We start from the raw sequence: 26,358 nt of genomic DNA on the forward strand, positions 1-26,358 counted from the left end.
CCGGTCTAGATTCTGAGCTACTCACCAGACTAGATTCTGAGCAAATCACCAGACTAGATTCTGAGCTACTCACCGGAGTAGATTCTGAGCAACTCACTGGACTAGATTCTGAGCTACTCACCGGTCTAGATTCTGAGCTACTCACTGGACTAGATTCTGAGCTACTCACCGGACTAGATTCTGAGCAACTTACAGGACTAGATTCTGAGCTACTCACCAGTCTAGATTCTGAGCTACTCATCGGACTAGATTCTGAACTACTCACCGGGGTAGATTCTAAGGTACTCACTGGGGTATATTCTGAGCTACTCACCATAGTAGATTCTGAGCATCTCACCGGGGTACATTCTGAGCTAGGCACCGGACTAGATTCTGAGCTACACACTGGACTAGATACTGAGCTACTCACCGGGGTAGATTCTGAGCTACTCACTGGACTAGATTCTGAGCAACTCACCGGACTAGATTCAGAGCTACTCACCGGACTAGATTCTGAGCTACTCACCGGACTAGATTCTGAGCTACTCACCAGACTAGATTCTGAGCTACTCAACGGGGTAGATTCTGAGGTACTCACCACTAGATTCTGAGCTACTCACCGGACTAGATTCTGAGCTACTCACTGGACTTGATTCTGAGCAACTCACCGGACTAGATTCTGAGCTACTCAATGGAGTAGATTCTGAGCTACTCACTGGACTAGATTCAGAGCAACTCACCGGACAAGATGCAGAGCTACTCACCAGACTAGATTCTGAGCTACTCAACGGGGTAGATTCTGAGGTACTCACCACTAGATTCTGAGCTACTCACCGGACTTGATTCTGAGCAACTCACCGGACTAGATTCTGAGCAACTCACCGGACTAGATGCAGAGCTACTCACCAGACTAGATTCTGAGCTACTCAACGCGGTAGATTCTGAGGTACTCACCACTAGATTCTGAGCTACTCACCGGACTTGATTCTGAGCTACTCACTGGACTAGATTCTGAGCAACTCACCGGACTGGATTTTGAGCTAGGCAGCGGACTAGATTCTGATCTACTCACCGGGTTAGATTCTCAGCTACTCACTGGACTATATTTTGAGCTACTCACCGGACTAGATTCTGAGCTACTCACCGGACTAGATTCTGAGCTACTCACTGGGGTAGATTCTGAGCTTCTCACCACGGTAGATTCCGAGCTACTCACCGGATTCGATTCTGAGCTACTCACCGGACTAGATTCTGAGCTACTCACCGGACTAGATTCTGAGCTAAGCACCGGACGAGATTCTGAGCTACTCATCGGACTAGATTCTGAGCTACTCACCGGTCTAGATTCTGAGCTACTCACTGGACTAGATTCTGAGCTACTCACCGGTCTAGATTCTGAGCTACTCACCGGACTAGATTCTGAGCTACTCACCGGACTAGATTCTGAGCTACTCACTGGACTAGATTCTGAGCTACTCACCGGTCTAGATTCTGAGCTACTCACTGGGGTAGATTCTGAGCTTCTCACCACGGTAGATTCCGAGCTACTCACCGGATTCGATTCTGAGCTACTCACCGGACTAGATTCTGAGCTACTCACCGGACTAGATTCTGAGCTAAGCACCGGACGAGATTCTGAGCTACTCATCGGACTAGATTCTGAGCTACTCACCGGTCTAGATTCTGAGCTACTCACTGGACTAGATTCTGAGCTACTCACCGGTCTAGATTCTGAGCTACTCACTGGACCAGATTCTGAGCTACTCACCATGGTAGATTCTGAGCATCTCACCGGGGTAGATTCTGAGCTACGCACTGGACTAGATGCAGAGCTACTCACCGGACTAGATTCTGAGCTACTCACCAGACTAGATTCTGAGCTACTCAACGGGGTAGATTCTGTGGTACTCACTGGGGTATATTCTGAAATACTCAGCGGACTAGATTCTGAGCTACTCACCGGTCTAGATTCTGAGCTACTAACTGGACTAGATTCTGAGCTACTCACTGGGGTAGATTCTGAGCTACTCACCAGACCTAATTCTGAGCTCCTCTGCGGATTCGATTTTGAGCTACTCACGGGATGTAGATTCTGAACTACTCACCGGACTAGATTCTGAGCTAAGCTCCGGACGAGATTCTGAGCTACACACTGGACTAGATTCAGAGCTAGGCACCGGACTAGATACTCAGCTACTCACCAGAGTAGATTCTGAGATACTCACCGGACTAGATTCTGAGCTACTCACCGGTCTAGATTCTGAGCTACTCACCGGACTAGATTCTGAGCTACTCACCGGACTAGATTCTGAGCTACTCACTGGACTAGATTCTGAGCTACTCAACGGTCTAGTTTCTGAGCAACTCACCGGACTAGATCCTGAGCTACTCACCGGACTAGATTCTGAGCTACTCACCGGAGTAGATTCTGAGCAACTCACTGGAATAGATTCTGAGCTACTCACCGGTCTAGATTCTGAGCTACTCACCGGGTTAGATTCTGAGCTACTCACTGGACTAGGTACTGAGCTACCCATCAGTCGAGATTCTGAGCTACTCACCGGTCTAGATTCTGAGATACTCACTGGGGTAGATTCAGAGCTACTCACCGGGGTAGATTCTGAGCTCGGCACCGGAATAGATTCTGAGCTACTCACCAGAATAGATTCTGAACTACTCACCGGATTACATTTTGAGCTACTCAACGGAGGTAGATTCTGAACTACTCACCGGACTAGATTCTGAGCTACTCACCGAACTAGATTCTCAGCTACTCAACCGACTAGATTCTGAGCTCCTCACTGGGGTAGATCCTGACCTACTCACCGGACTAGATTCTGAGCTACTCACTGGACTAGATTCTGAGTTAGGCACCGGACTAGATTCTGAGCTACTCAACGGGGTAGATTCTGAGCTACTCACTGGACTAGATTCTGAGCAACTCACCGGATTAGATTTTGAGCTACTCACCGGAGGTAGATTCTGAACTACTCACCGGACTAGATTCTGAACTACTCACAGGACTAGATTCTGAGCTAGGCACCGGACTAGATTCTGAGCTACTCACCGGACTAGATTCTGAGCCACACACCGGAGTAGATTCTGAGCAACTGACTGGACTAGATTCTGAGCTACACACCGGAGTAGATTCCAAGTTACTCACCGGACTTGATTCTGAGCTACTCACCGGTCTAGATTCTGAGCTACTCACCGGGTTAGATCCTGAGCTACTCACTGGACTAGATTCTGAGCTACTCACCGGACTAGATTCTGAGCTACTCACTGGACTAGATTCTGAGCTACTCACCGGACTAGATTCTGAGCTACTCACTGGACTAGATTCTGAGCTATTCACCGGGGTAGATTCTGAGCATCTCACCGGGGTAGATTCTGAACTAGGCACGGGAATAGATTCTGAGCTACTCAGCGGATTAGATTTTGAGCTACTCACCGGAGTAGATTCTGAGATACTCGCCGGCCTAAATTCTGAGCAACTCACCGGACTAGGTTCTGAGCTACTCACCGGACTAGATTCTGAGCTAAGCACCGGACGAGATTCTGAGCTACACACTGGACTAGATTCAGAGCTACTCACCGGACTAGATTCTAAGCTACTCACCGGACTAGATTCTGAGCTACTCACTGGACTAGATTCTGAGCTACTCACGGGTCTAGATTCTGATCTACTCACTGGACTAGATCCTGAGCTACTCACCTGACTAGATTCTGAGCTACTCACTGGACTAGATTCTGAGCTACTCACCGGTCTAGATTCTGAGCTACTCACTGGACTAGATTCTGAGCTACTCACCGGACTAGATTCTGAACTACTCACCGGGGTAGATTCAAAGGTACTCACTGGGGTATATTCTGAGCTACTCACCATAGTAGATTCTGAGCATCTCACCGGGGTACATTCTGAGCTAGGCACCGGACTAGATTCTGAGCTACACACTGGCCTAGATTCTGAGCTACTCACCGGGGTAGATTCTGAGGACCTCAGCACTAGATTCCGAGCTACTCACCGGACTAGCTTCTGAGCTACTCACTGGACTAGATTCTGAGCAACTCACCGGACTAGATTCAGAGCTACTCACCGGACTAGATTCTGAGCTACTCACCGGACTAGATTCTGAGCTACTCACCAGACTAGATTCTGAGCTACTCAACGGGGTAGATTCTGAGGTACTCACCACTAGATTTAGAGCTACTCACCGGACTAGATTCTGAGCTACTCACTGGACTTGATTCTGAGCAACTCACCGGACTAGATTCTGAGCTACTCACTGGACTTGATTCTGAGCAACTCACCGGACTAGATTCTGAGCTACTTACTGGGGTAGATTCTGAGCTACTCACCGGACTAGATTTTGAGCTAGGCACCGGACTAGATACTGACCTACTCACTGGACTAGATTCTGAGCTACTCACCGGTCTAGATTCTGAGCTACTCACCACTAGACTCTGAGCTACTCACCGGACTAGATTCTGAGCTACTCACTGGACTAGATTCTGAGCAACTCACCGGACTAGATTCTGAGCTACTCAATGGAGTAGATTCTGAGCTACTCACTGGGGTAGATTCTGAGCTACTCACTGGGGTAGATTCTGAGCTACTCACCGTACTAGATTCTGAGCTTCTCACCGGGGTAGGTTCTGAGCATCTCACCGGGGTAGATTCTGAACTAGGCACCGGAATAGATTCTGAGCTACTCACCAGACCTAATTCTGAGCTACTCAGCAGATTAGATTTTGAGCTACCCACCGGATGTAGATTCTGAACTTCTCACCAGACTAGATTCTGAGCTACTCACTGGACTAGATTCTGAGCTACTCACCGGACTAGATTCTGAGCTACTCAATGGAGTAGATTCTGAGCAACTCACTGGGGTAGATTCTGAGCTACTCACCACGGTAGATTCTGAGCTTCTCACCGGATTAGATTCTGAGCTACTCACCGGACTAGATTCTGAGCTATTCACCGGGGTAGATTATGAGCATCTCACCGGGGTAGATTCTGAACTAGGCACGGGAATAGATTCTGAGCTACTCACCAGACCTAATTCTGAGCTACTCAGCGGATTAGATTTTGAGCTACTCACCGGAGTAGATTCTGAGGTACTCGCCGGACTAAATTCTGAGCTACTCACCGGACTCGATTCTGAGATACTCACCGGACTAGATTCTGAGCTACTCACTGGACTAGATTCTGAGCTACTCACCGGTCTAGATTCTGAGCTACTCACCAGGCTAGATTCTGAGCAAATCACCGGACTAGATTCTGAGCTACTCACCGGAGTAGATTCTGAGCAACTCACTGGACTAGATTCTGAGCTACTCACCGGTCTAGATTCTGAGCTACTCACTGGACTAGATTCTGAGCTACTCACCGGACTAGATTCTGAGCAACTTACAGGACTAGATTCTGAGCTACTCACCAGTCTAGATTCTGAGCTACTCATCGGACTAGATTCTGAACTACTCACCGGGGTAGATTCTAAGGTACTCACTGGGGTATATTCTGAGCTACTCACCATAGTAGATTCTGAGCATCTCACCGGGGTACATTCTGAGCTAGGCACCGGACTAGATTCTGAGCTACACACTGGACTAGATACTGAGCTACTCACCGGGGTAGATTCTGAGCTACTCACTGGACTAGATTCTGAGCAACTCACCGGACTAGATTCAGAGCTATTCACCGGACTAGATTCTGAGCTACTCACCGGACTAGATTCTGAGCTACTCACCGGACTAGATTCTGAGCTACTCACCGGACTAGATACTGAGCTACTCACCGGACTAGATTCTGAGCTACTCACCGGACTAGATTCTGAGCTACTCACCAGACTAGATTCTGAGCTACTCAACGGGGTAGATTCTGAGGTACTCACCACTAGATTCTGAGCTACTCACCGGACTAGATTCTGAGCTACTCACTGGACTTGATTCTGAGCAACTCACCGGACTAGATTCTGAGCTACTCAATGGAGTAGATTCTGAGCTACTCACTGGTCTAGATTCAGAGCTACTCACCGGACTAGATTCTGAGCAACTCACCGGACTAGATGCAGAGCTACTCACCAGACTAGATTCTGAGCTACTCAACGGGGTAGATTCTGAGGTACTCACCACTAGATTCTGAGCTACTCACCGGACTTGATTCTGAGCTACTCACCGGACTGGATTTTGAGCTAGGCAGCGGACTAGATTCTGATCTACTCACCGGGTTAGATTCTCAGCTACTCACTGGACTATATTTTGAGCTACTCACCGGACTAGATTCTGAGCTACTCACCGGACTAGATTCTGAGCTACTCACTGGGGTAGATTCTGAGCTTCTCACCACGGTAGATTCCGAGCTACTCACCGGATTCGATTCTGAGCTACTCACCGGACTAGATTCTGAGCTACTCACCGGACTAGATTCTGAGCTAAGCACCGGACGAGATTCTGAGCTACTCATCGGACTAGATTCTGAGCTACTCACCGGTCTAGATTCTGAGCTACTCACTGGACTAGATTCTGAGCTACTCACCGGTCTAGATTCTGAGCTACTCACCGGACTAGATTCTGAGCTACTCACCGGACTAGATTCTGAGCTACTCACTGGACTAGATTCTGAGCTACTCACCGGTCTAGATTCTGAGCTACTCACTGGACCAGATTCTGAGCTACTCACCATGGTAGATTCTGAGCATCTCACCGGGGTAGATTCTGAGCTACGCACTGGACTAGATGCAGAGCTACTCACCGGACTAGATTCTGAGCTACTCACCAGACTAGATTCTGAGCTACTCAACGGGGTAGATTCTGTGGTACTCACTGGGGTATATTCTGAAATACTCAGCGGACTAGATTCTGAGCTACTCACCGGTCTAGATTCTGAGCTACTAACTGGACTAGATTCTGAGCTACTCACTGGGGTAGATTCTGAGCTACTCACCAGACCTAATTCTGAGCTCCTCAGCGGATTCGATTTTGAGCTACTCACGGGATGTAGATTCTGAACTACTCACCGGACTAGATTCTGAGCTAAGCTCCGGACGAGATTCTGAGCTACACACTGGACTAGATTCAGAGCTAGGCACCGGACTAGATACTCAGCTACTCACCAGAGTAGATTCTGAGATACTCACCGGACTAGATTCTGAGCTACTCACCGGTCTAGATTCTGAGCTACTCACCGGACTAGATTCTGAGCTACTCACCGGACTAGATTCTGAGCTACTCACTGGACTAGATTCTGAGCTACTCACCGGACTAGATTCTGAGCTACTCACCGGAGTAGATTCTGAGCAACTCACTGGAATAGATTCTGAGCTACTCACCGGTCTAGATTCTGAGCTACTCACCGGGTTAGATTCTGAGCTACTCACTGGACTAGGTACTGAGCTACCCATCAGTCGAGATTCTGAGCTACTCACCGGTCTAGATTCTGAGATACTCACTGGGGTAGATTCAGAGCTACTCACCGGGGTAGATTCTGAGCTCGGCACCGGAATAGATTCTGAGCTACTCACCAGAATAGATTCTGAACTACTCACCGGATTACATTTTGAGCTACTCAACGGAGGTAGATTCTGAACTACTCACCGGACTAGATTCTGAGCTACTCACCGAACTAGATTCTCAGCTACTCAACCGACTAGATTCTGAGCTCCTCACTGGGGTAGATCCTGACCTACTCACCGGACTAGATTCTGAGCTACTCACTGGACTAGATTCTGAGTTAGGCACCGGACTAGATTCTGAGCTACTCAACGGGGTAGATTCTGAGCTACTCACTGGACTAGATTCTGAGCAACTCACCGGATTAGATTTTGAGCTACTCACCGGAGGTAGATTCTGAACTACTCACCGGACTAGATTCTGAACTACTCACAGGACTAGATTCTGAGCTAGGCACCGGACTAGATTCTGAGCTACTCACCGGACTAGATTCTGAGCTACACACCGGAGTAGATTCTGAGCAACTGACTGGACTAGATTCTGAGCTACACACCGGAGTAGATTCCAAGTTACTCACCGGACTTGATTCTGAGCTACTCACCGGTCTAGATTCTGAGCTACTCACCGGGTTAGATCCTGAGCTACTCACTGGACTAGATTCTGAGCTACTCACCGGACTAGATTCTAAGCTACTCACCGGACTAGATTCTGAGCTACTCACTGGACTAGATTCTGAGCTACTCACGGGTCTAGATTCTGAACTACTCACTGGACTAGATCCTGAGCTACTCACCTGACTAGATTCTGAGCTACTCACTGGACTAGATTCTGAGCTACTCACCGGTCTAGATTCTGAGCTACTCACTGGACTAGATTCTGAGCTACTCACCGGACTAGATTCTGAACTACTCACCGGGGTAGATTCAAAGGTACTCACTGGGGTATATTCTGAGCTACTCACCATAGTAGATTCTGAGCATCTCACCGGGGTACATTCTGAGCTAGGCACCGGACTAGATTCTGAGCTACACACTGGCCTAGATTCTGAGCTACTCACCGGGGTAGATTCTGAGGACCTCAGCACTAGATTCCGAGCTACTCACCGGACTAGCTTCTGAGCTACTCACTGGACTAGATTCTGAGCAACTCACCGGACTAGATTCAGAGCTACTCACCGGACTAGATTCTGAGCTACTCACCGGACTAGATTCTGAGCTACTCACCAGACTAGATTCTGAGCTACTCAACGGGGTAGATTCTCAGGTACTCACCACTAGATTCTGAGCTACTCACCGGACTAGATTCTGAGCTACTCACTGGACTTGATTCTGAGCAACTCACCGGACTAGATTCTGAGCTACTCACTGGACTTGATTCTGAGCAACTCACCGGACTAGATTCTGAGCTACTTACTGGGGTAGATTCTGAGCTACTCACCGGACTAGATTTTGAGCTAGGCACCGGACTAGATACTGACCTACTCACTGGACTAGATTCTGAGCTACTCACCGGTCTAGATTCTGAGCTACTCACCACTAGACTCTGAGCTACTCACCGGACTAGATTCTGAGCTACTCACTGGACTAGATTCTGAGCAACTCACCGGACTAGATTCTGAGCTACTCAATGGAGTAGATTCTGAGCTACTCACTGGGGTAGATTCTGAGCTACTCACTGGGGTAGATTCTGAGCTACTCACCGTACTAGATTCTGAGCTACTCACCGGGGTAGGTTCTGAGCATCTCACCGGGGTAGATTCTGAACTAGGCACCGGAATAGATTCTGAGCTACTCACCAGACCTAATTCTGAGCTTCTCAGCAGATTAGATTTTGAGCTACCCACCGGATGTAGATTCTGAACTTCTCACCAGACTAGATTCTGAGCTACTCACTGGACTAGATTCTGAGCTACTCACCGGACTAGATTCTGAGCTACTCAATGGAGTAGATTCTGAGCAACTCACTGGGGTAGATTCTGAGCTACTCACCACGGTAGATTCTGAGCTTCTCACCGGATTAGATTCTGAGCTACTCACCGGACTAGATTCTGAGCTATTCACCGGGGTAGATTATGAGCATCTCACCGGGGTAGATTCTGAACTAGGCACGGGAATAGATTCTGAGCTACTCACCAGACCTAATTCTGAGCTACTCAGCGGATTAGATTTTGAGCTACTCACTGGAGTAGATTCTGAGGTACTCGCCGGACTAAATTCTGAGCTACTCACCGGACTCGATTCTGAGATACTCACCGGACTAGATTCTGAGCTACTCACCGGACTAGATTCTGAGCTAAGCACCGGACGAGATTCTGAGCTACACACTGGACTAGATTCAGAGCTAGGCACCGGACTAGATACTCAGCTACTCACCGGAGAAGATTCTGAGATACTCACCGGACTAGATTCTGAGCTACTCACCGGACTAGGTTCTAAGCTACTCACCGGACTAGATTCTGAGCTACTCACTGGACTAGATTCTGAGCTACTCACTGTACTAGATTCTGAGCTACTCACCGGTCTAGATTCTGAGCTACTCACCAGACTAGATTCTGAGCAACTCACCGGACTAGATTCTGAGCTACTCACCGGAGTAGATTCTGAGCAACTCACTGGACTAGATACTGAGCTACTCACCAGTCTAGATTCTGAGCTACTCACCGGACTAGATTCTGAACTACTCACCGGGGTAGATTCTAAGGTACTCACTGGGGTATATTCTGAGCTACTCACCATAGTAGATTCTGAGCATCTCACCGGGGTACATTCTGAGCTAGGCACCGGACTAGATTCTGAGCTACACACTGGCCTAGATTCTGAGCTACTCACCGGGGTAGATTCTGAGCTACTCACCACTAGATTCCGAGCTACTCACCGGACTACATTCTGAGCTACTCACTGGACTAGATTCTGAGCTACTCACCGGACTAGATTCTGAGCTATGCACCGGACTAGATTCAGAGCTACTCACCGGACTAGATTCTGAGCTACTCACCGGACTAGATTTGAGCTACTCACCAGACTAGATTCTGAGCTACTCACCGGACTAGATTCTGAGCTACTCAATGGAGTAGATTCTAAGCTACTCACTGGACTAGATTCTGAGCAACTCACCGGACTAGATTCAGAGCTACTCACCGGACAAGATTCTGAGCTACTCACCAGACTAGATTCTGAGCTACTCAACGGGGTAGATTCTGAGGTACTCACCACTAGATTCTGAGCTACTCGCCGGAGTAGATTCTGAGCTACTCACCGGACTAGATTCTGAGCTACTCACTGGACTTGATTCTGAGCAACTCACCGGACTAGATTCTGAGCTACTCAATGGAGTAGATTCTAAGCTACTCACTGGACTAGATTCAGAGCTACTCACCGGACTAGATTCTGAGATACTCGCCGGACTTAATTCTGAGCTACTCACCGGACTCGATTCTGAGCTACTCACCGGACTAGATTCTGAGCTAAGCATCGGACGAGATTCTGAGCTACACACTGGACTAGATTCAGAGCTAGGCACCGGACTAGATACTCAGCTATTCACCGGAGAAGATTCTGAGATACTCACCGGACTAGATTCTGAGCTACTCACCGGTCTAGATTCTGAGCTACTCACCGGACTAGATTCTAAGCTACTCACCGGACTAGATTCTGAGCTACTCACTGGACTAGATTCTAAGCTACTCACTGGTCTAGATTCTAAACTACTCACTGGATTGATTCTGAGCTGCTCACCAGACTGGATTCTGAGCTACTCACCGGACTAGATTCTGAGCTACTCACCGGTCTAGATTCTGAGCTACTCACCGGACTAGATTCTAAGCTACTCACCGGACTAGATTCTGAGCTACTCACTGGACTAGATTCTGAGCTACTCACGGGTCTAGATTCTGAACTACTCACTGGACTAGCTCCTGAGCTACTCACCTGACTAGATTCTGAGCTACTCACTGGACTAGACTCTGAGCTACTCACCGGTCTAGGTTCTGAGCTACTCACCAGACTAGATTCTGAGCAACTCACCGGACTAGATTCTGAGCTACTTACCAGACTAGATTCTGAGCAACTCACCGGACTAGATTCTGAGCTACTCACTGGACTAGATTCTGAGCTACTCACCAGTCTAGATTCTGAGCAACTCACCGGACTAGATTCTGAGCTACTCACTGGACTAGATTCAGAGCTACTCACCGGACTAGATTCTGAGCTACTCACCAGACTAGATTCTGAGCTACTCAACGGGGTAGATTCTGAGGTACTCACCACTAGATTCTGAGCTACTCACCGGAATAGATTCTCAGCTACTCACTGGACTAGATTCTGAGCTACTCACCGGTCTAGATTCTGAGCTACTCACCACTAGATTCTGAGCTACTCACCGGACTAGATTCTGAGCTACTCACCGGACTAGATTCTGAGCTACTCACTGGGGTAGATTCTGAGCTTCTCACCACGGTAGATTCCGAGCTACTCACCGGATTAGATTCTGAGCTACTCACCGGACTAGATTCTGAGCTACTCACCGGGGTAGGTTCTGTGCATCTCACCGGGGTAGATTCTGAATTAGGCACCGGAATAGATTCTGAGCTACTCACCAGACCAAATTCTGAGCTACTCAGCATATTAGATTTTGAGCTACCCACCGGATGTAGATTCTGAACTTCTGACCGGACTAGATTCTGAGCTACTCACCGGACTAGATTCAGAGCTAAGCACCGGACGAGATTCTGAGCTACACACTGGACTAGATTCAGAGCTAGGCACCGGACTAGATACTCAGCTACTCTCCGGAGTAGATTCTGAGATACTCACCGGACTAGATTCTGAGCTACTCACCGGTCTTGATTCTGAGCTACTCACCGGACTAGATTCTGAGCTACTCACCGGACTAGATTCTGAGCTACTCACTGGACTAGATTCTGAGCTACTCACCGGTCTAGATTCTGATCTACTCACTGGACTAGATTCTGAGCTACTCACCATGGTAGATTCTGAGCATCTCACCGGGGTAGATTCTGAGCTACGCACTGGACGAGATGCAGAGCTACTCACCAGACTAGATTCTGAGCTACTCACCAGACTAGATTCTGAGCTACTCAACGGGGTAGATTCTGTGGTACTCACTGGGGTATATTCGGAAATACTCAGCGGACTAGATTCTGAGCTACTCACCGGTCTAGTTTCTGAGTGACCCACTGGGGTAGATTCTGAGCTACTCACTGGACTTGATTCTGAGCTACTCACTGGACTAGATTCTGAGCTACTCACTGGGGTAGATTCTGAGCTACTCACCACGGTAGATTCTGAGCATCTCACCGGGGTAGATTCTGAACTAGGCACCGGAATATATTCTGGCCTACTCACCAGACCTAATTCTGAGCTCCTCAGCGGATTAGATTTTGAGCTACTCACGGGATGTAGATTCTGAACTACTCACCGGTCTAGATTCTGAGCTATGCACCGGACGAGATTCTGAGCTACACACTGGACTAGATTCAGAGCTCGGCACCGGACTAGATACTCAGCTACTCACCAGAGTAGATTCTGAGATACTCACCGGTCTAGATTCTGAGCTACTCACCGGACTAGATTCTGAGCTACTCACCGGACTAGATTCTGAGCTACTCACCGGTCTAGATTCTGAGCTACTCACCGGACTAGATTCTGAGCTACTCACCGGACTAGATTCTGAGCTACTCACTGGACTAGATCCTGAGCTACTCACCGGACTAGATTCTGAGCTACTCACCGGAGTAGATTCTGAGCTACTCACCGGACTAGATTCTGAGCTACTCACCGGTCTAGATTCTGAGCTACTCACCGGACTAGATTCTGAGCTACTCACCGGACTAGATTCTGAGCTACTCACTGGACTAGATCCTGAGCTACGCACCGGACTAGATTCTGAGCTACTCACCGGAGTAGATTCTGAGCAACTCACTGGACTAGATTCTGAGCTACTCACCGGTCTAGATTCTGAGCTACTCACCGGGTTAGATTCTGAGCTACTCACTGGACTAGGTACTGAGCTACTCATCAGTCGAGATTCTGAGCTACTCACCGGTCTAGATTCTGAGATACTCACTGGGGTAGATTCTGAGCTACTCACCGGGGTAGATTCTGAGCTCGGCACCGGAATAGATTCTGAGCTACTCACCAGAATAGATTCTGAACTACTCACCGGATTACATTTTGAGCTACTCAACGGAGGTAGATTCTGAACTACTCACCGGACTAGATTCTGAGCTACTCACCGAACTAGATTCTGAGCTACTCAACCGACTAGATTCTGAGCTCCTCACTGGACTAGATTCTGAGCTACTCACTGGACTAGATTCTGAGTTAGGCACCGGACTAGATTCTGAACTACTCAACGGGGTAGATTCTGAGCTACTCACTGGACTAGATTCTGAGCAACTCACCGGACTAGATTCTGAGCTACTCACCAGACCTAATTCTGAGCTACTCACCGGATTAGATTTTGAGCTACTCACCGGAGGTAGATTCTGAACTACTCACCGGACTAGATTCTGAGCTACTCACAAGACTAGATTCTGAGCTAGGCACCGGACTAGATTCTGAGCTACTCACCGGACTAGATTCTGAGCTACACACCGGAGTAGATTCTGAGCAACTGACTGGACTAGATTCTGAGCTACTCACCGGGTTAGATCCTGAGCTACTCACTGGACTAGATTCTGAGCTACTCACCGGTCTAGATTCTGAGCTACTCACCGGGTTAGATCCTGAGCTACTCACTGGACTAGATTCTGAGCTACTCACCGGACTAGATTCTGAGCTACTCACTGGACTAGATTCTGAGCTACTCACCGGACTAGATTCTGAGCTACTCACTGGACTAGATTCTGAGCTACTCAATGGAGTAGATTCTGAGCAACTCACTGGGGTAGATTCTGAGCTACTCACCACGGTAGATTCTGAGCTTCTCACCGGATTAGATTCTGAGCTACTCACCGGACTAGATTCTGAGCTATTCACCGGGGTAGATTCTGAGCATCTCACCGGGGTAGATTCTGAACTAGGCACGGGAATAGATTCTGAGCTACTCACCAGACCTAATTCTGAGCTACTCAGCGGATTAGATTTTGAGCTACTCACCGGAGTAGATTCTGAGATACTCGCCGGACTAAATTCTGAGCTACTCACCGGACTAGGTTCTGAGCTACTCACCGGACTAGATTCTGAGCTAAGCACCGGACGAGATTCTGAGCTACACACTGGACTAAATTCAGAGCTAGGCACCGGACTAGATACTCAGTTACTCACCGGAGAAGATTCTGAGATACTCACCGGACTAGATTCTGAGCTACTCACCGGTCTAGATTCTGAGCTACTCACCGGACTAGATTCTAAGCTACTCACCGGACTAGATTCTGAGCTACTCACTGGACTAGATTCTGAGCTACTCACGGGTCTAGATTCTGAACTACTCACTGGACTAGATCCTGAGCTACTCACCTGACTAGATTCTGAGCTACTCACTGGACTAGATTCTGAGCTACTCACCGGTCTAGATTCTGAGCTACTCACCAGACTAGATTCTGAGCAACTCACCGGACTAGATTCTGAGCTACTCACCGGAGTAGATTCTGAGCTACTCACTGGACGAGATTCTGAGCTACTCACCGGTCTAGATTCTGAGCTACTCACCAGACTCGATGCTGAGCTACTCACCGGACTAGATTCTGAGCTACTCACCGGTCTAGATTCTGAGCGACTCACTGGACTAGATACTGAGCTACTCACCAGTCTAGATTCTGAGCTACTCACCGGACTGGATTCTGAATTACTCACCGGGGTAGATTCTAAGGTACTCACTGGGGCATATTCTGAGCTACTCACCATAGTAGATTCTGAGCATCTCACCGGGGTACATTCTGAGCTAGGCACCGGACTAGATTCTGAGCTACACACTGGCCTAGATTCTGAGCTACTCACCGGGGTAGATTCTGAGCTACTCACCATAGTAGATTCTGAGCATCTCACCGGGGTACATTCTGAGCTAGGCACCGGACTAGATTCTGAGCTACACACTGGCCTAGATTCTGAGCTACTCACCGGGGTAGATTCTGAGGTACTCACCACTAGATTCTGAGCTACTCACTGGACTAGATTCTGAGCAACTCACCGGACTAGATTCAGAGCTACTCACCGGACTAGATTCTGAGCTACTCACCGGACTAGATTCTGAGCTACTCACCAGACTAGATTCTGTGCTACTCAACGGGGTAGATTCTGAGGGACTTACCACTAGATTCTGAGCTACTCACCGGACTAGATTCTGAGCTACTCACTGGACTTGATTCTGAGCAACTCACCGGACTAGATTCTGAGCTACTCACCGGACTAGATTCTGAGCTACTCACTGGACTAGATTCTGAGCTACTCAATGGAGAAGATTCTGAGCAACTCACTGGGGTAGATTCTGAGCTACTCACCACGGTAGATTCTGAGCTTCTCACCGGATTAGATTCTGAGCTACTCACCGGACTAGATTCTGAGCTATTCACCGGGGTAGATTCTGAGCATCTCACCGGGGTAGATTCTGAACTAGGCACGGGAATAGATTCTGAGCTACTCACCAGACCTAATTCTGAGTTACTCAGCGGATTAGATTTTGAGCTACTCACCGGACTCGATTCTGAGATACTCACCGGACTAGATTCTGAGCTACTCACCAGACTAGATTCTGAGCTACTCAACGGGGTAGATTCTGAGGTACTCACCACTAGATTCTGAGCTACTCACCGGACTAGATTCTGAGCTACTCACTGGACTTGATTCTGAGCAACTCACCGGACTAGATTCTGAGCTACTCAATGGAGTAGATTCTGAGCTACTCACCGGTCTAGATTCTGAGCTACTCACCACTAGATTTCGAGCTACTCACTGGACTAGATTCTGAGCTACACACTGGACTAGATTCAGAGCTAGGCACCGGACTAGATACTCAGCTACTCACCGGAGAAGATCCTGAGATACTCACCGGACTAGATTCTGAGCTACTCACCGTTCTAGATTCTGAGCTACTCACCGGACTAGATTCTAAGCTACTCACTGGACTAGATTCTGAGCTACTCACCGGGGTAGATTCTGAGCTACTCACTGGACTAGATTCTGAGCTACTCACCGGACTAGATTCTGATCTACTCACTGGACTAGATTCTGAGCTACTCACGGGTCTAGATTCTGAACTACTCACTGGACTAGATCCTGAGCTACTCACCTGACTAGATTCTGAGCTACTCACTGGACTAGATTCTGAGCTACTCACCAGACTAGATTCTGATCTACTCACCAGACTAGATTCTGAGCAACTCACCGGACTAGATTCTGAGCTCCTCACCGGAGTAGATTCTGAGCAACTCACTGGACTAGATTCTGAGCTACTCACCGGTCTAGATTCTGAGCGACTCACTGGACTAGATACTGAGCTACTCACCAGTCTAGATTCTGAGCAACTCACCGGGGTCGATTCTAAGGTACTCACTGGGGTATATTCTGAGCTACTCACCATAGTAGATTCTGAGCATCTCACCGGGGTACATTCTGAGCTAGGCACCGGACTAGATTCTGAGCTACACACTGGCCTAGATTCTGAGCTACTCACCGGGGTAGATTCTGAGGTACTCACCACTAGATTCCGAGCTACTCACCGGACTAGATTCTGAGCTACTCACCGGACTAGATTCTGAGCTACTCACCAGACTAGATTCTGTGCTACTCAACGGGGTAGATTCTGAGGTACTTACCACTAGATTCTGAGCTCCTCACCGGACTTGATTCTGAGCTACTCACTGGACTTGATTCTGAGCAACTCACCGGACTAGATTCTGAGCTACTCACCGGACTAGATTCTGAGCTACTCACCGGACTAGATTCTGAGCTACTCACCAGACTAGATTCTGAGCTACTCAAAGGGGTAGATTCTGAGGTACTCACCACTAGATTCTGAGCTACTCACCGGACTAGATTCTGAGCTACTCACTGGACTTGATTCTGAGCAACTCACCGGAATAGATTCTGAGCTACTCACTGGGGTAGATTCTGAGCTACTCACCGGACTAGATTTTGAGCTAGGCACCGGACTAGATACTGACCTACTCACTGGACTAGATTCTGAGCTACTCACCGGTCTAGATTCTGAGCTACTCACCATTAGATTCTGAGCTACTCACCGGACTAGATTCTGAGCTACTCACTGGACTAGATTCTGAGCAACTCACCGGACTAGATACTGAGCTACTCACCGGACTAGATTCTGAGCTACTCAATGGAGTAGATTCTGAGCTACTCACTGGGGTAGATTCTGAGCTACTCACTGGGGTAGATTCTGAGCTACTCACCGGACTAGATTCTGAGCTACTCACTGGACTAGATTCTGAGCAACTCACCGGACTAGATACTGAGCTACTCACCGGACTAGATTCTGAGCTACTCACCGGACTAGATTCTGAGCTACTCACTGGACTAGATTCTGAGCTACTCAATGGAGTAGATTCTGAGCAACTCACTGGGGTAGATTCTGAGCTACTCACCACGGTAGATTCTGAGCTTCTCACCGGATTAGATTCTGAGCTACTAACCGGAGTAGATTCTGAGCTACTCACTGGGGTAGATTCTGAGCTACTGACAACGGTAGATTCTGAGCTACACACCGGATTACATTCTGAGCTACTCACCACGGTAGATTCTGAGCATCTCACCGGGGTAGATTCTGAACTAGGCACGGGAATAGATTCTGAGCTACTCACCAGACCTAATTCTGAGTTACTCAGCGGATTAGATTTTGAGCTACTCACCGGAGTAGATTCTGAGATACTCACCGGGCTAGATTCTGAGCTACTCACCGGACTATATTCTGATCTACTCACCGGAGTAGATTCTGAGCTACTCACCAGACTAGATTCTGAGCTACTCAACGGGGTAGATTCTGAGGTACTCACCACTAGATTCTGAGCTACTCACCGGACTAGATTCTGAGCTACTCACTGGACTTGATTCTGAGCAACTCACCGGACTAGATTCTGAGCTACTCAATGGAGTAGATTCTGAGCTACTCACCGGTCTAGATTCTGAGCTACTCACCACTAGATTCTGAGCTACTCACTGGACTAGATTCTGAGCTACACACTGGACTAGATTCAGAGCTAGGCACCGGACTAGATACTCAGCTACTCACCGGAGAAGATCCTGAGATACTCACCGGACTAGATTCTGAGCTACTCACCGGTCTAGATTCTGAGCTACTCACCGGACTAGATGCTAAGCTACTCACTGGACTAGATTCTGAGCTACTCACCGGGGTAGATTCAGAGCTGCTCACTGGACTAGATTCTGAGCTACTCACCGGACTAGATTCTGATCTACTCACTGGACTAGATTCTGAGCCACTCACGGGTCTAGATTCTGAACTACTCACTGGACTAGATCCTGAGCTACTCACCTGACTAGATTCTGAGCTACTCACTGGACTAGATTCTGAGCTACTCACCGGTCTAGATTCTGAGCTACTCACCAGACTAGATTCTGAGCAACTCACCGGACTAGATTCTGAGCTGCTCACCGGAGTAGATTCTGAGCAACTCACTGGACTAGATTCTGACCTACTCACCGGTCTAGATTCTGAGCGACTCACTGGACTAGATACTGAGCTACTCACCAGTCTAGATTCTGAGCAACTCACCGGGGTAGATTCTAAGGTACTCACTGGGGTATATTCTGAGCTACTCACCATAGTAGATTCTGAGCATCTCACCGGGGTACATTCTGAGCTAGGCACCGGACTAGATTCTGAGCTACACACTGGCCTAGATTCTGAGCTACTCACCGGGGTAGATTCTGAGGTACTCACCACTCGATTCCGAGCTACTCACCGGACTAGATTCTGAGCAACTCACCGGACTAGATTCAGAGCTACTCACCGGACTAGATTCTGAGCTACTCACCGGACTAGATTCTGAGCTACTCACCAGACTAGATTCTGAGCTACTCAACGGGGTAGATTCTGAGGTACTCACCACTAGATTCTGAGCTACTCACCGGGGTAGATTCTGAGCTACTCACTGGACTTGATTCTGAGCAACTCACCGGACTAGATTCTGAGCTACTCAATGGAGTAGATTCTGAGCTACTCACTGGGGTAGATTCTGAGTTACTCACCGGACTAGATTCTGAGCTACTCACCGGTCTAGATTCTGAGCTACTCACCACTAGATTCTGAGCTACTCACCGGACTAGATTCTGAGCTACTCACTGGACTAGATTCTGAGCAACTCACCGGACTAGATACTGAGCTACCCACCGGACTAGATTCTGAGCTACTCAATGGAGTAGATTCTGAGCTACTCACTGGGGTAGATTCTGAGCTACTCACTGGGGTAGATTCTGAGCTACTCCACGGACTAGATTCTGAGCTACTCACCGGGGGAGGTTCTGAGCATCTCACCGGGATAGATTCTGAGCTACTCACCGGATTAGATTCTGAGCTACTCACCGGGGTAGGTTCTGAGCTACTCACCGGATTAGATTCTGAGCTACTCACCGGGGTAGATTCTGAACTAGGCACCGGAATAGATTCTGAGCTACTCACCGGACTAGATTCAGAGCTAAGCACCGGACGGGATTCTGAGCTACACACTGGACTAGATTCTGAGCTACTCACCGGACTAGATTCTGAGCTACTCACCGGACTAGATTCAGAGCTAAGCACCGGACGGGATTCTGAGCTACTCACTGGACTAGATTCTGAGCTACTCACCGGTCTAGATTCTGAGCTACTCACCGGTCTAGATTCTGAGCTACTCACCGGACTAGATTCTGAGCTACTCACCAGACTAGTTTCTGAGCTACTCACCGGAGTAGATTCTGAGCTACTGACCGGGGTAGATTCTGAGATACTCACCGGGGTAGATTCTGAGCTACTCACTGGACTAGATTCTGAGCTACTCACCGGGGTAGATTCTGAGCTACTCACCGGACTAGATGCTGAGCTACTCACTGGACTAGATTCTGAGCGACTCACCGGACTAGATTCTGAGCTACTCACCGGACTAGATTCTGAGCTACTCACCGGACTAGATTCTGAGCTACTCACCGGACTAGATTCTGAGCTACTCACCGGACTAGATTCTGAGCTACTCATCGGACTAGATTCTGAGCTACTCACCGGACTAGATTCTGAGCCAATCACCGGACTAGATTCTGAGCTACTCACCGGAGTCGATTCTGAGCAACTCACTGGACTAGATTCTGAGCTACTCACCGGTCTAGATTCTGAGCTACTCACCGGGGTAGATTCAGAGCTACTCACTGGTCTAGATTCTGAGCTACTCACCGGACTAGATTCCAAGCTACTCACCGGACTAGATTTTGAGCTACTCACCGGTGTAGATTCTGAGCTATACACCGGACTTGATTCTGAGCTTCTCAACGGACTCGATTCTGAGCTACTCACCGGACTCGATTCTGAGCTATTCACCGGACTAGATTCTGAGCTACTCACCGGAGTTGATTCTGAGCTACTCACCGGGGTAGATTCTGAGGGACTCACTGGGCTAGATTCTGAGCTACTTACCGGGGTAGATTCTAAGCTCGGCACCGGAATAAATTCTGAGCTACTCACCAGACTAGATTCTGAGCTAGTCATCGCATTAGATTTTGAGCTACTCACCGGAGATATATTCTGAACTACTCACCGGACTAGATTCTGAGCTACTCACCGGACTAGATTCTGAACTACTCACTGGACTAGATTCTGAGCTACTCACTGGTCTAAATTCTGAGCTACTCACCGGACTAGATTCCAAGCTACTCACCGGACTAGATTTTGAGCTACTCACCGGTGTAGATTCTGAGCTATTCACCGGACTAGATTCTGAGCTTCTCACCGGACTCGATTCTGAGCTACTCACCGGACTAGATTCTGAGCTACTCACCGGACTCGATTCTGAGCTACTCACCGGACTAGATTCTGAGCTACTCACCGGAGTTGATTCTGAGCTACTCACCGGGGTAGATTCTGAGCTACTCACCGGACTAGATTTTGAGCTACTCACTGGACTAGATTCTGAGCTACTCACCGGTCTAGATTCTGAGCTACTCACCAGACTAGATTCTGAGCTACTCACTGGACTAGATTCTGAGCTTCTCACCGGTCTAGATTCTGAGCTACTCACCGGACTAGATTCTGAGCTACTCACCGGCATAGATTCTGAGCTACTCACCGGACTAGATTCTGAGCTACTCACTGGACTAGATTCCGAGCTACTCACCGGACTAGATTCTGAGCTACTTACCGGACTAGATTCTGAGCTAGTCACCGCAATAAATTCTGAGCTACTCACCAGACTAGATTCTGAGCTAGTCATCGGATTAGATTTTGAGCTACTCACCGGAGATAGATTCTGAACTACTCACCGGACTAGATTCTGAACTTCTCGCGGGACTAGATTCTGAGCTACTCACCGGACTAGATTTTGAGCAAGGCACCGGTCTACATAGAACATAGAACGATACAGCGCAGTACAGGCCCTTCGGCCCACGATGTTGCACCGAAACAAAAGCCATCTAACCTACACTATGCCATTATCATCCATATGTTTATCCAATAAACTTTTAAATGCCCTCAATGTTGGCGAGTTCACCACTGTCGCAGGTAGGGCATTCCACGGCCTCACTACTCTTTGCGTAAAGAAGCTACCTCTGACCTCTGTCCTATATCTATTACCCCTCAGTTTAAAGTTATGTCCCCTCATGCCAGCCATATCCATCCGCGGGAGAAGGCTCACACTGTCCACCCTATCCAACCCCCTGATCATTTTGTAAAGATGTCTAGATTCTGAGTTACTCACCGGGGCAAATTCTGAGCTACTCCCCGGACTAGATTCAGAACTGCTCACTGGACTCGATTGTCAGCTATTCACTGGGGTAGATTCTGAGTTACTCACCGAAGTAGATTCTGAGCTACTCACCGGACTAGATTCTGAGCTACTCACCGGACTAGATTCTGAGCTACTCACCGGGGTAGATTCTGAGCTAGGCACCGGAATTGATTCTGAGTTATTCACTGGACTAGATTCTGAACTAGGCACCGGAATAGATTCTGAGCTACTCACTGGACTAGATTCTGAGCTACTCACTGGACTAGATTCTGAGCTACTCACCGGGGTAGATTCTGAGCTACTCACCGGGGTAGATTCTGAGCTACTCACCGGACTAGATTCTGAGCTAGGCACCGGAATTGATTCTGAGTTATTCACTGGACTAGATTCTGAACTACTCACCGGACTAGATTCTGAGCTACTCACCGGACTAGATTCTGAGCTACTCAACGGACTGGATTCTGAGCTACTCACCGGTGTAGATTCTGAGTTATTCACTGGACTAGATTCTGAACTACTCACCGGACTAGATTCTGAGCTACTCACCGGAATAGATTCTGAGCTACTCACTGGACTAGATTCTGAGCTACTCACTGGACTAGATTATGAGCTACTCACTGGACTAGATTCTGAGCTACTCACTGGACTAGATTCTGAGCTACTCACTGGACTAGATTCTGAGCTACTCACCGGACTAGATTCTGAGCTACTCACCGAGGTAGATTCTGAGATACTCACCGGTCTAGATTCTGAGCTAGGCACCGGAGTAGATTCTGAGCTACTCACCGGAGTAGATTCTGAGCTACTCACCGGAGTAGATTCTGAGCTACTCACCGGACTAGATTCTGAGCTACTCACCGGACTAGATTCTGAGCTACTCACCGGTCTAGATTCTGTGCTACTCACCGGAGTAGATTCTGAGCTACGCACCGGACTAGATTCTGAGCTACTCACCGGAGTAGATTCTGCGCAACTCACTGGACTAGATTCTGAGCTACTCACCGAACTAGATTTTGAGCTACTCACCGGGGTAGATTCTGAGCTACTCACTGGTCTAAATTCTGAGCTACTCACCGGGCTAGATTCTGAGCTACTCACCGAACTAGATTTTGAGCTACTCACCGGGGTAGATTCTGAGCTATTCACCGGACTAGATTCTGAGCTTCTCACCGGACTCGATTCTGAGCTACTCACCGGACTAGATTCTGAGCTACTCACCGGAGTTGATTCTGAGCTACTCACTGGACTAGATTCTGAGCTACTCACAGGACTAGATTCTGAGCTACTCACCGGACTAGATTCTGAGCTACTCACCGGACTAGATTCTGAGCTACTCACCGGACTAGATTCTGAGCTACTCACCGGACTAGATTGTGAGCTACTCACTGGGGTAGATTCTGAGCTACTCACCGGGGTAGATTCTGAGCTAGGCACCGGAATTGATTCTGAGTTATTCACAGGACTCGATTCTGAACTAGGCACCGGACTAGATTCTGAGCTACTCACTGGACTAGATTCTGAGCTACTCAACGGACTAGATTCTGAGCTACTCACTGGACTAGATTCTGAGCTACATAGCGGACTAGAATCTGAGCTACTCACCGGACTAGATGCTGAGCTACTCACCGGAATAAATTCTGAGCTACTCATTGGACTTGATTCTGAGCTACTCACCGGACTAGATTCTGAGCCAATCACTGGACTAGATTCTGAGCTACTCACTGGTCTAGATACTGAGCAACTCACCGGGCCAGATTGTGAGCTACTCACCGGACTAGATTCTGAGCTACTCACCGGGGTAGATTCAGAGCGACTCACTGGACTAGATTCTGAGCTACTCACCGGACTAGATTCTGAGCTACTCACCGAACTAGATTTTGAGCTACTCACCGGGGTAGATTCTGAGCTACTCACTGGTCTAAATTCTGAGCTACTCACCGGGCTAGATTCTGAGCTACTCACCGAACTAGATTTTGAGCTACTCACCGGGGTAGATTCTGAGCTATTCACCGGACTAGATTCTGAGCTTCTCACCGGACTCGATTCTGAGCTACTCACCGGACTAGATTCTGAGCTACTCACCGGAGTTGATTCTGAGCTACTCACCGGGGTAGATTCTGAGCTAGTCACTGGACTAGATTCTGAGCTACTCACAGGACTAGATTCTGAGCTACTCACCGGACTAGATTCTGAGCTACTCACCGGACTAGATTCTGAGCTACTCACCGGACTAGATTCTGAGCTACTCACCGGACTAGATTGTGAGCTACTCACTGGGGTAGATTCTGAGCTACTCACCGGGGTAGATTCTGAGCTAGGCACCGGAATTGATTCTGAGTTATTCACAGGACTCGATTCTGAACTAGGCACCGGACTAGATTCTGAGCTACTCACTGGACTAGATTCTGAGCTACTCAACGGACTAGATTCTGAGCTACTCACTGGACTAGATTCTGAGCTACATAGCGGACTAGAATCTGAGCTACTCACCGGACTAGATGCTGAGCTACTCACCGGAATAAACTCTGAGCTACTCATTGGACTTGATTCTGAGCTACTCACCGGTCTAGCTTCTGAGCTACTCATCGGGCTAGATTCTGAGCTACTCACCGGACTAGATTCTGAGCCAATCACTGGACTAGATTCTGAGCTACTCACTGGTCTAGATACTGAGCAACTCACCGGGCCAGATTGTGAGCTACTCACCGGACTAGATTCTGAGCTACTCACCGGAGTAGATTCTGCGCAACTCACTGGACTAGATTCTGAGCTACTCACCGGTCTAGATTCTGAGCTACTCACCGGGGTAGATTCAGAGCTACTCACTGGACTAGATTCTGAGCTACTCACTGGTCTAAATTCTGAGGTCCCCACCGGACTAGATTCTGAGCTAATCTCCGGACTAGATTTTGAGCTACTCACCGGGGTAGATTCTGAGCTTCTCACCGGACTCAATTCTGAGCTACTCACCGGACAAGATTCAGAGCAACTCACCGGACTCGATTCTGAGCTACTCACCAGACCTAATTCTGAGCTACTCACAGGATTAGATTTTGAGCTACTCACCGGAGGTAGATTCTGAACAAACAAACAAAGAACAAACAAAGAACAAAGAAATGTACAGCACAGGAACAGGCCCTTCGGCCCTCCAAGCCCGTGCCGACCATACTGCCCGACTAAACTACAATCTTCTACACTTCCTGGGTCCGTATCCTTCTATTCCCATCCTATTCATATATTTGTCAAGATGCCCCTTAAATGTCCCTATCGTCCCTGCCTCCACTACCTCCTCCGGTAGCGAGTTCCAGGCACCCACTACCCTCTGCGTAAAAAACTTGCCTCGTACATCTACTCTAAACTTTGCCCCTCTCACCTTAAACCTATGCCCCCTAGTAATTGACCCCTCTACCCTGGGGAAAAGCCTCTGACTATCCACTCTGTCTATGCCCCTCATAATTTTGTATACCTCTATCAGGTCGCCCCTCAACCTCCTTCGTTCCAGTGAGAACAAACCGAGTTTATTCAATCGCTCCTCATAGCTTATGCCCTCCATACCAGGCAACATTCTGGTAAATCTCTTCTGCACCCTCTCTAAAGCCTCCACATCCTTCTGGTAGTGTGGCGACCAGAATTGAACACTATACTCCAAGTGTGGCCTAACTAAGGTTCTATACAGCTGCAACATGACTTGCCAATTCTTATACTCAATGCCCCGGCCAATGAAGGCAAGCATGCCGTATGCCTTCTTGACTACCTTCTCCACCTGTGTAGCCCCTTTCAGTGATCTGTGGACCTGTACTCCTAGATCTCTTTGACTTTCAATACTCTTGAGGGTTCTACCATTCACTGTATATTCCCTACCTGCATTAGCCCTTCCAAAATGCATTACCTCACATTTGTCCAGGTTAAACTCCATCTGCCATCTCTCCGCCCAAGTCTCCAGACAATCTAAATCCTGCTGTATCCTCAGACAGTCCTCATCGCTATCCGCAATTCCACCAACCTTTGTGTCATCTGCAAACTTA

This window comes from Scyliorhinus torazame, chromosome 1, assembly GCF_047496885.1.
Source record: "Scyliorhinus torazame isolate Kashiwa2021f chromosome 1, sScyTor2.1, whole genome shotgun sequence".
Classification (NCBI taxonomy): Eukaryota; Metazoa; Chordata; class Chondrichthyes; order Carcharhiniformes; family Scyliorhinidae; genus Scyliorhinus; species Scyliorhinus torazame.